This window comes from Pristiophorus japonicus, chromosome 13 (genome assembly GCF_044704955.1).
Source record: "Pristiophorus japonicus isolate sPriJap1 chromosome 13, sPriJap1.hap1, whole genome shotgun sequence".
NCBI classification, from domain to species: Eukaryota; Metazoa; Chordata; class Chondrichthyes; family Pristiophoridae; genus Pristiophorus; species Pristiophorus japonicus.
The window spans coordinates 56,687,049-56,698,436 of NC_091989.1; positions in this window are offsets into that span (position 1 = coordinate 56,687,049).

Consider the following 11,388-nt stretch of genomic DNA (forward strand, 5'->3'; position numbering starts at 1 on the left):
GGGGACAAGTAGCAGAATGGATGGCTAGCTGGCTTCAAGACAGAAAGCAGAGAGTAGGGACAAAGCTATTCAGTGGCAGAAGGTGGGTAGTGGTGTTCCACAAGGATCAGTGCTGGGACCACTGTTGTTCACAATTATATTATCAATTTAGACTTTAGGATCAAAAACCCAATTTCTAAATTTGCGGATGACACCAAATTGGGGGGATAGTCAACGCTGAGGAGGACTGCAACAAATTACAGGAGGAGGGCATTAATAAACTTGCAGAATGGGCATATAATTGGAAAATGAAGTTCAACACAGATAAATTTGAAGTATTACATTTTGGTAGGAAGTATAGGGAGTTCAGTTACTACTTGGAGGGTGAAAGTCTAGATGGGGTACAGGAACAAAGGGATCTCGGAGTACAAATACACAAATCACCAAAAGTCGCTACACAGGTTAGCAAGGCCATAAAAAAAGCAAACCAAGCACTAGGGTTTATTTCTAGAGGTATAGATAATTGTAAAGTCGTGAAATTATGCTAAACCTTTTTCGAATCTTGGTTAGACCACACTTAAGAGTACTGCATGTAGTTCTGGTCGCCATATTATAAAAAGGATATCGAGGCACTGGAGAGGGTGCAGAGAAGATTAACAAGGATGATGCCAGAAATGCGAGGGTATACATATCAGGAAAGGATGAACAGGCTGGGTCTCTTGAAAAAAGAAGGCTGAAGGGTGACCTAATAGATGTCTTTAAAATTATGAATAGTTTGAGAGTGGATACAGAGAGAATGTTTCCACTTGTGGGGAAGAGAATAACTATAGGCTATCAATATAAGATAGTCACCAAGAAATCCAAAAGGGAATTCAGAAGAAAATTCTTTACCCAAAGAGTGGTGAGAATGTAGAACTCGCTACCACAGGGAGTGGTTGAAGTAAATAATATAGATGCATTTAAGGGGAAGCTAGACAAGCACATGAGGAAAAAGGGAACAGAGAGTTATGCTGATAGAGTTAGATGAGGAAAGATAGGAGGAGGCTAGCGTGGTGCATAAACGGCAGCATGGACTGATTGAGCCGAATGGCCTATTTCTGTATCGTATATCCTATGCGATTCACCATGAGCAATGCCATGGGCTATCCACTAACAATATTTATAAAAATGGCATATCTAGAGTGCATTTCCTGCCCATCACATTTCTTTGCTTTGCTTCAAGTGGCACACTCAACTTTCTGTGTCACATTTCAAATATTTATGAAGAATTAAAAATATAAAGAAGCAAAGGAATTCACCAGGAACACAAAATACTGGACTAGAATGTCTGCAGCTTCTTAATCAGTATATTTACTTAACAGCAGCAGATTCTTAATTGAATTCTGTACGAACCCAGGACTAGAAATTGGAGATCACTAAAAACGTGCCAGTGCCACCAAGGGTCGAAGTTAATGGCAGCTGAAATGAATAGCACTGGCAGAACAGGTAAAGTGGCAATGCTGCTCATTAACAGGAGAGCAGCATTAAAATTACTGTGCAAAGCCATCGTCGTAATTAGTCCCGACAGGAAGCCCAAATATAGCAAGTGCACAGCATAATTGAAGAAAGAACAGCCTTCTCTTAAAGCAATGCTATCATTTTGGAGAGCAGTTTGGCCCCTTAAAGGGGAACTGCCTTCTAAAATGAAAAAAAAATCATTTAAAAAGTGGCAGTTTTTAGCTTTTACATCTCAAGTGCCTTCTGAAAAAAAATCAACATTAAAAAGAGTTCCCAAATGGAAATCTACAGCTCTTAAAGCTGAAATGCCTTCCACACATAAAAAAATGGAAAAAATGCTTCAGCATGAACACAACTGGCTCAGCAAGCCTGGGAAGGGGCACCTCGGGTCTCGCACGCAGCACTCCAGCTTTGTGCAGGGGGTCAACACTGCATGAGAGGTCCTCTACCCACAGGGACCAGGAGGCCCTCCAGAAAGAAGGATGTGGGACCAGATCACTGAGGCCGTCACTGCCGGCAGTGATGCCCCACTACCTGGCTCCAGTGTCCAAAGAAGCTTCATGACCTCAGACCACTGGTCAAGGTTTGTGAATGCATCTTCAAAACTCATCTCCTGCCAACTGCACCTTCTTCATTTCACACCCCAAGAAATGCAGCCTGTCCAGCCAGTGGTTGACCAAGAAGAGGGAGAGGAGAGTGAAGAAGAAGAAGAAGAAACACCATCACTTGATTCACACTCCCAGCCACCATCTCCTCGTGGTCAATAAGCAAGGCCATTTGCAGTGTCTCCCACTGAACTTCATCAGCCTTCCACCGGCCATGTTGCAGCCACCGGGGTAGCACCACATGACATCAGAAGGTTAGGCAAATGCACACACAAGACAATCACTAAGGGAATGCATAAGGGTAATTAGTTGATTTCTTGACGTCATATTAGAAGGATTAGATGTAAAAAGTTGGATTGGAAAGTTTTCTTTGTGGTGGCTTTTATTTTAGCATTGTGGTCAAGAGGATGGTCAATAACAGAGGAAATGTACGGTGTGGGACAAATGTTGTAAAGGGAATGGGGGATGTGGTCACTGATGCTGCAGGCAGATGATTCCATCCCGGATATACCGGCCAGAAAGGGACTGTTTGGGATGCATCCTTCTGCTTCCTCCTCATCTGTGCCTTTCTCTTCCCTCTGTGAAGGGATGCTGTAAATAAAGGCATAAAATTTTAGAAATACTTTGCAGGTCTGGCAGCATCTCAAGCTGAGATGTGAACTCTGTTTTTCTCTCCGCAATGCTGCCTGACCTGCTGAGTATTTCCAGCATTTTCTGTCTTCTTAGTGGTCTTCCTTTACCATCCGAGGCCTTCCAAACATCCAGCAGCACTCCCTATACACTTAAAAAACTTTTAACATGTATTGCACCAAACCATTACTTCAATAACATTTAAAAAATCTACTCCTAAAGCTTAAATGAAAACATAGCTGAAAGATGTTTGTGTCCCTTTATGAAGTGCTGACTGTGTTTCGGTCAGTTTGCTGAATACGCACTTTTCAGAGCGAGCTTAGGACCCAGTGCAAAATTCAGCGCTAAGATCCAAGTTTGCAAACCGTGATGTTAAGTCAGCATTGCACACCGACCGACATCACGCTCTCCATATTTGCATCTCCAGGGCCAATGCTGCTGTCGGCAGCGCTAAGGCCTTCATCAAAATGCCACCTAGAGAAGGGCATTAGAGTGGTGGCTGCCATTTTTTGCCAGGATTGTGGCGTTAACTTGTGGCAGTAAGGTAGGGAATTTCTGGGCCCCAATGTTTACTTGATCGCAATTAGACTTTCAAGCCTCAAAGGGTCACACACCAATACTATGCAGTGTAACATACTTAGCCTTATAAGACAGTGCGTCCTCTGATTCAAGGTGAGCAGTGTCATGGTAGATTTGGTACTAATGTTATAAAAATGATCTGTATTTTCACATTTCATTTCTGTCTCATTTCTGGTGTTGCATTAATTATGTCGCACCCTGTCATAAACTCTCTAATAACGCATTAAACATTATACTTTGGGTGTCACACCTTTATAAATGTTAATATTTAATACCAATTAAGTTGTATATTCATAAAACAGCAACAGTTAAAGGAATGTATGATTCGAAATTGAACTTGACTAGGAACCTACCAATGAGGAAGTACAAGTCTAATAATACAGAATTCTTTCAGTACTGTTTTGAAGTTGCAGCCTAGAAAACATGCTTAAGTCCTTGTGGCTTGAACCTCTGACCGTCTGAATCAAGCTGACACTTATAAGTACAAAAAAGCTTAGCGTCAGGAAACAGTTTTCAGACGAGGGTGGGGGGAAATTGGAACTAAGAGGTGGTTGGGGCAGGGGGCTAAGAGTGATGAAAGGGAATGGAATAAGGAAAGTCGAGAGGGAAGGAATGAAGTGATGAGGGAGGAGAGGGAATGGGGTTGAGGAAAAGAAGATTGAGAGATGGGGTTAAGGGAAAGCTGAGCAGAGAGGGAATGAGGATGGGGATGGAGGTAAGCAAAACAGAGAGGGAAAGGGACTAGTAGATAGGGGTATAAAGGAGGCATGAGAAAATGAGAAGGGGAGGGTCAGAGGTATAGGAACGGAAAAGAGAGGGAAAAGGGGATAAGACTCAGGCTAGATGAAGGTTGATAGCCTCCAATGCCCTTTACCCTTCCAAAAGTGTGACGATTTCCCCAGCCAGCCTCCATCTACCATCTGACCTCATCCTCCCATTGTCATCATTATCTTGCTGCCCTGGTCTCCAGTGCCAGCTCCGAAATGACCTATTGTGTATCTGGCATTAGTGAGCAACAATGGATGATAAGGACATAAGAAAATAAGAACATAAGAAATAGGAGCAGGATAAAGCCATTTCATAAGATCATGGCCGATCTGATCATGGATTCAGTTCCACACAGTTAATTCAGAGACTAAGATCCTGAACTTAACTTCGATGATATGAGACATGAATTGGCTAGGACAGACTGGCGAATGATACTCAAAGGGTTGATAGTGGATAGGCAATGGCAGACAGTTAAAGATCACATGGATGAACTTCAACAATTATACATCCCTGTCTGGCATAAAAATAAAACAGGGAAGGTGGCTCAACCATGGTTAACAAGGGAAATTAGGGATAATGTTAAATCCAAGGAAGAGGCATATAAATTGGCCAGGTAAAGCAGCAAACCTGAGGACTGGAGGAAATTTAGAATTCATCAGGGGAGGACAAAGGGTTTAATTAGGAGGATGAACATAGAGTATGAGAGTAAGCTTGCAGGGAACATTAAAAACTGACTGCAAAAACTTCTATAGCTATGTGAAGAGAAAAAGATTAGTGAAGACAAATGTAGGTCCCTTGCAGTCAGAATCAGGCGAATTTATAATGGGGAACAAAGAAATGGCAGACCAATTGAACAAACACTTTGGTTCTATCTTCACTTATGAAGACACAAATAACCTTCCAGAAATACTAGGGGACCGAGGGTCTAGCAAGAAGGAGCAACTGAAGGAAATCCTTATTAGACAGGGAGAAATTGTGTTAGGGAAAGTGATGGGATTGAAGGCCGATAAATCCCCAGGGCCTGATAGTCTGCATCCCAGAGTACTTAAGGAAGTGGCCCTAGATATAGTGGATGCATTTGTGGTCATTTCTTAACATTCTATAGATTCTGGATCAGTTCCTATGGATTGAAGGGTAGCTAATGTAGCACCACTTTTTAAAAAAGGAGGAAGAGAGAAAACAGGGAATTATAGACTGTTTAACTGACATCGGTAGCGGGGAAAATGTTGGAATCAATTATTAAAGATGTAATAGCAGCGCATTTGGAAAGCAGTGACAGGATCGGTCCAAGTCAGCATGGATTTATGAAAGGGAAATCATGCTTGACAAATCTTCTAGAATTTTTTGAGGATGTAACTAATAGAATGGACAATGGAGAACCAGTGGATGTGGTGTATTTAGACTTTCAAAAGGCTTTTGACAAGGTCCCATACAAGAGATTAGTGTGCAAAATTAAAGCACGTGGTATTGGGGGTAATGTATTGATGTGGATAGAGAACTGGTTGGCAGACAGGAAGCAAAGAGTAGGAATAAATGGTTCCTTTTCAGACTGGCAGGCAATAACTAGTGGGGTAGCGCAAGGTTCAGTGATGGGACCCCAGCACTTTACAATATACATTAATGATTTAGACGAAGGAATTGAATGTAATATCTCCAACTTTGCAGATGACTCTAAGCTGGGTGGCAGTGTGAGCTGTGAGGAGGATGCTAAGAGGCTGCAGGGTGACTTGGAAAGGTTAGATGAGTGGGCAAATGCATGGCAGTTGCAGTATAATGTAGATAAATGAGAGGTTATCCACTTTGGTAGCAAAAGCAGGAAGGCAGAATATTATCTGAATGGTGACAGTTTAGGAAAAGGGGAGGTGCAACGAGACCTGGGTATCATGGTACATCAGTCATTGAAATTTGACATGCAGGTACAAACACTTTGGTTCTATCTTCACTTATGAAGACACAAATAACCTTCCAGAAATACTAGGGGACCGAGGGTCTAGCAAGAAGGAGCAACTGAAGGAAATCAAGGCGGTGAAGAAGGCAAAAGGCATGTTGGCCTTCATAGCTAGAGGATTTGAGTATAGGAGCAGGGAGGTCTTACTACAGTTGTATAGGGCCTTGGTGAGGCCACACCTTGAATATTGTGTACAGTTTTGGTCTCCTAATCTGAGGAAGGACATTCTTGCTATTGAGGGAGTACAGCGAAGGTTCACCAGCCTGATTCCTGGGATGGCAGGACTGACATATGAGGAAAGACTGGATCGACTAGGCTTATATTACTGGAATTTAGAAGAATGAGAGGGGATCTCATAGAAACATATACAATTCTGACAGATTTGGACAGGTTAAATGCAGGAAGAATGTTCCCAATGTTGGGGAAGTCCAGAACCAGGGGTCACAGTCTAAGAATAAGGGGTAAGACATTTAGGACCGAGAGGAGGAAAAACTTCTTCACTCAGAGAATTGTGAACCTGTGGAATTCTCTACCATAGAAAGTTGTTGAGGCCAGTTCATTAGATATATTCAAAAGGGAGCTAGATGTGGCCCTTATGGCCAAAGGGATCAAGGGGTATGGAGAAAAAGCAGGAATGGGGTACTGAAGTTGCATGATCAGCCATGATCATATTGAATGGTGGTGCAGGCTTGAAGGGCCGAATGGTCTATTCTTGCACCTATTTTCTATGTTTCTATGTTTCTATGTTTCCACTTCCCTGCCCATTCCCCATAACGCTTTACTCCCTTATCGTTCAAAAATCTGTCTATCTTCGCCTTAAATATATTCAAAGACCCAGCCTCCACAGCTCTCTGGGGCAGAGAATTCCATAGATTTACAACCGTCTGAGAGAAGAAGTTCCTCCTCATCTAAATGGGCAGCCCCTTATTCTGAGACTATGTCTCTTAGTTTTAGTTTCCCCTATGAGTGGAAATATCCTCTCTGCATCCACCTTGTCGAGCCTCCTCATTACCTTATATGTTTCGATAAGATCACCTCTTATTCTTCTGAACTCCAATGAGTATAGGCCCAACCTACTCAACCTATCTTCATAAGTCAACCCCCTCATCTCCAGAATCAACCTAGTGAACCTTCTCTGAACAGCCTCCAATGCAAGTATATCCTTCCTTAAATACGGAGACTAAGAGTACGCAGTACTCTTGGTGTCGCCTGACCAATACCCTGTACAGTTGTAGCAGGACCTCTCTGCTTTTATACTGTATCCCCCTTGCAATAAAGGCCCATATTCCATTTGTCTTCCTAATTACTTGCTGTACCTGCATACTCACATTTTGTGTTTTATGCACAAGGAGCCCCAGATCCCTCTGTACTGCAACACTTTGCAATTTTTCTCCATTTAAATTGTAATTTGCTTTTCTATTTTTTCTGCCGAAGTGAATAACTCACATTTTCCTACATTATACTTCATCTGCCAGGTTTTTGCCCATTCACTTAGCCTGTCTATATCCCTCTGCAGATGTTTTGTGGCCTCCTCACAGTTTGCTTTCCCATCCATCTTTGTATCATCAGCAAACTTGGCTACATTACACTTGGTCCCTTCATCCAAGTCATTAATATAGATTGTAAATAGTTGAGGACCCAGCACTGATCCCTATGGCATCCTAATAGTCACTATTTGCCAACCGGAAAATTACACATTTATCCCGACTCTATGTTTTCTGTTAGTTAGCCAGTCCTCTATCCATGCTAATATATTACCCCCACCTCATGAACTTTTATCCTGTGCAGTAACCTTTTTTGTGGCACCTTATCGAATGCCTTCTGGAAATCCGAATACACCACATCCACTGGTTCACCCTGATCCACCCTGCTCGTTACATCCTCAAAGAACTCCAGCAAATTTGTCAAACATGATTTCCCTTTCATAAAACCATGCTGGCTCTGTTTGATTGAATTATGCGTTTCCAAATGCCCCACTATAGCTTCCTTAATAATGGACTCCAGCATTTTCCAATGACAGATGTCAGGCTAACTGGCCTATAGTTTCCTGCTTTTTGTCTGCCTCCTTTTTTAAATAGGTGCATTACGTTTGTGGTTTTCCAATCCGCTGGGACCGCCCCAGAAGCTAGGGAATTTTGGTAGATTACAACCAATGCATCCACTATCTCTGCAGCCACCTCTTTTAAGACCCGAGGATGTAAACCATCAGGTCCAGGGGACTTGTCCGCCTTTAGTCCCATTATTTTACCGAGTACTACTTCATTAGTGATAGTGATTGTATTAAGTTGCTCCCTCCCTATAGCCCCGTGATTAGCTACTATTGGGATGTTTTTATTGTCTTCTACCGTGAGGACCGATACAAGATATTTGTTTACCGTCTCTACCATTTCCCTCTTCTCCATTATTAATTCCCCATTATTAATTCCCCATAATGGCTGACATGTGTGATCAGAGGGAGAACTGGGAGGGAGCGCGGGGGGAGGGGGCACGGTGGAATCAAATTGGGTGCATGGATCTGGCATGTGACAGCCAGAGGGTGCAAGGGAACACCAGGTAGGCATATAAGACTGAGGTGAGTCTAGTAATCTTCTACCCCACTCAGTCATGGTGTCAGGTCCAAGGGCAGCCCTCCTATGAGTTCCCACCCTCATACTGTCAAACCTTGGCACCCAACTCCCTTGTGGCACCAGATTATGGAACCCTTCCAAGGCAGTCAGTTCCTGGGACCATCGCTAATGTTGGCAGACTCCATGGCCCTTGCAATGTGGTGTTAGAACTTGCTTCTGTGTCAGAGGCCAATTTCCGATTAGGGTATGCTAATATTGGAGATTAGTCGATACAATGGGAGTAGCAGATAGCAGACAGGGTGGCTACACCCCATGTGAGGTGCTAGTATCAGGAATTGGCCAGAACAATGGAAGCACCCAAGCAGTATCACATTAATTTTCTGGGATTGTCTAGGTCATCCTGTTCCTTTTGTAATGTTAAGGCAGGATGTCAGATTAAGCTGATTAACAGGTAAACCATCAAAATGGCTATTATGTCAAAGCTGGTGGTTTGGGAGTAGGAACATCGCTTCAATATACATTCTGGGCATCATGTGACATAACTCACATTAAACGGGAGGATACTTTAAGAATGGTTGGAAGGCTGTTGAACAAGTGGCAAAAGTACAGATAGCAACTTTCTTGTAGAGAGAGCTCATGGGATAGTCAGAAGTCCAGCACCGTGCAGAGGCCAAGCTTAATCACCTTGGTTCTGCAGGGAGCCAGGTTGTATGACTCTATTGTATAACCGCAATAGTTATTATACTCATGGTGTCTGAGTAATAAACTTGCATTTGGACAATACGCTCGAACCTGAATCACAACAAATCATTTAATTGAGTTAAAAGATTTCCTTACATGTAGGATTTGCTTTCTGGGGTCTGGTAGCATTGGGATGAGCCTTTGGATCTGGCAACACAGGGAGTGGGAAATCCCAAGGTCTGCAAACATGAGCTTTGGGGACAAGGGTCCACGACCCCTGGAAGAGTGATTCTGAGGTCTGGCAGCATGGAAAAGCCAGGATCCTATACCCTGGGACCTGTATGTTCCAGAGCCATCTTCTCATCGCATATATATCTACCATCCCAATACTTCTACACCTACATACCTCAATACTAATACCGTCCTTCTTCAGTTCCCACACATTACAGAAGTGTCTCCACAACGCATAAATCACACAACCTCAATTCCACCTCCGATATCCCAACATTGCCCTTTCATCAGTAACCAACACCTAGTAACCCTCCTCCCACTGCATCCCCATTCACCATTCCCAGATCTCGGAAGGCCTTTCCCACTACTCAAACATCCACAACCCACGCCCAATCCTCTGTCTCCCAGAAACACCTTCCTTACTTCTCCCACACCTATAAACAACCTCGCCCAAATTCTCGTACACTCTGAAACACACCCAATGCACCAAACCCTCAGACATCCTTCCCCAGTGCTTCATAGATTAGTTTTTACTTTCTTCCATCCCTTTTCTTTCTCCCTTTCTCCCTTGTTACCATCCAGCTCGCTTCTTCCCACGTACCTAATCCCAACAATCTGTTTCACAATCACCATCAAACTTTCTGCAACTCCTGACTGACTACTAACCGCTCTGCAAGTCCTAACTTTCTTCCTCACTGACCTTTCACCACTCCCTGTCACTCAACACAAACCCCCCCTTTACCAGCTATTCCCTAACCTCTCTCCCACTTACTGGTCCCAATCCCTCTGCAAATTATTTTCTTGTTTTCCTTCCAAAATGTTTTGTAGTTCCCCGCTATTCAGTTCAAACTTTCCATCCTTTCCTCTCCGCTGGGCACACAGTAAAGTTCACATTCATTGAATAAGCTCTAACATAATTCCCATCTCCTTTAAAAACAAATTTTGCACTTAAACACTATGGCCGCGATTTTGCCCACCGAGGTGGGTTCGGAGCGGCCGGGGTCATTACTGGGGTCCGAACCAGCTGCAGGCTCTAACCTGCTCTGCAGAAGTGACTTTACTTTGATTGGGCTTGTTCCCGGCCAATTAAAAGGAATTTGATGACATGTCATCAGCCGTTTTCCTGAAAGGGACAATGTTGACAATGATTTTGACATTTGTGCTGTCAGTTTTCTACAGCATTACGCTGCTGCAAACACTGACAAGCACTGCACAAAGGTGCACGTATGCACCCAGGCTCTCCCATGACTCCCTGCATATCCTTATGGAGGGAGTCACAGCATGCAGGGCGGTTCTCTTTCCTTCCAATGGGCAGAAAACACCTCCCCAAGAGACCAACGCAGCCTGGTTGCACAGGAGGGCACAAGCAGGGATGTCATCAGGAGGACGCAAACCTTTCAATGATCTCAGGAAATCACAAATCATTACTGCAAAGCCCCACCCAACCTCATCCTGCTGTGCCACTCATCACATCCCCATCACTCTGCCTTCCCTACCCTAATCCTACACATCCTTACTCACACCAACTTACCTTGCACCTCCATCCATCCCTCTCTCTCTCTATCTACATTATCACATCCCCATCTCACTAGTCACCCCTCACACTCACTCTCATCCTAGTGCAAGCATACCAACTAACAACACACAAGGGTAAGCACTTGGGTGTTTTTGCCAATGTTCATGTAAAGTTTCTGTTACTGTGTTTTCAAACATTGAAATCTTTTATTTTTAACACTTTGCGTTCTTAGATAGATTTGTGTGCATCTTTGGAAGTGGCTTAGTGAGTTGCAGTGAATGGTGAGACATAAGGGTAACCCCCACAATGGTGATGCGTGTGAAAGGAATGGCTTGGGCATTGTAGGGATTCTTTATGGTGCTGGTGGGGGGTGGTGCCAACCTGGTG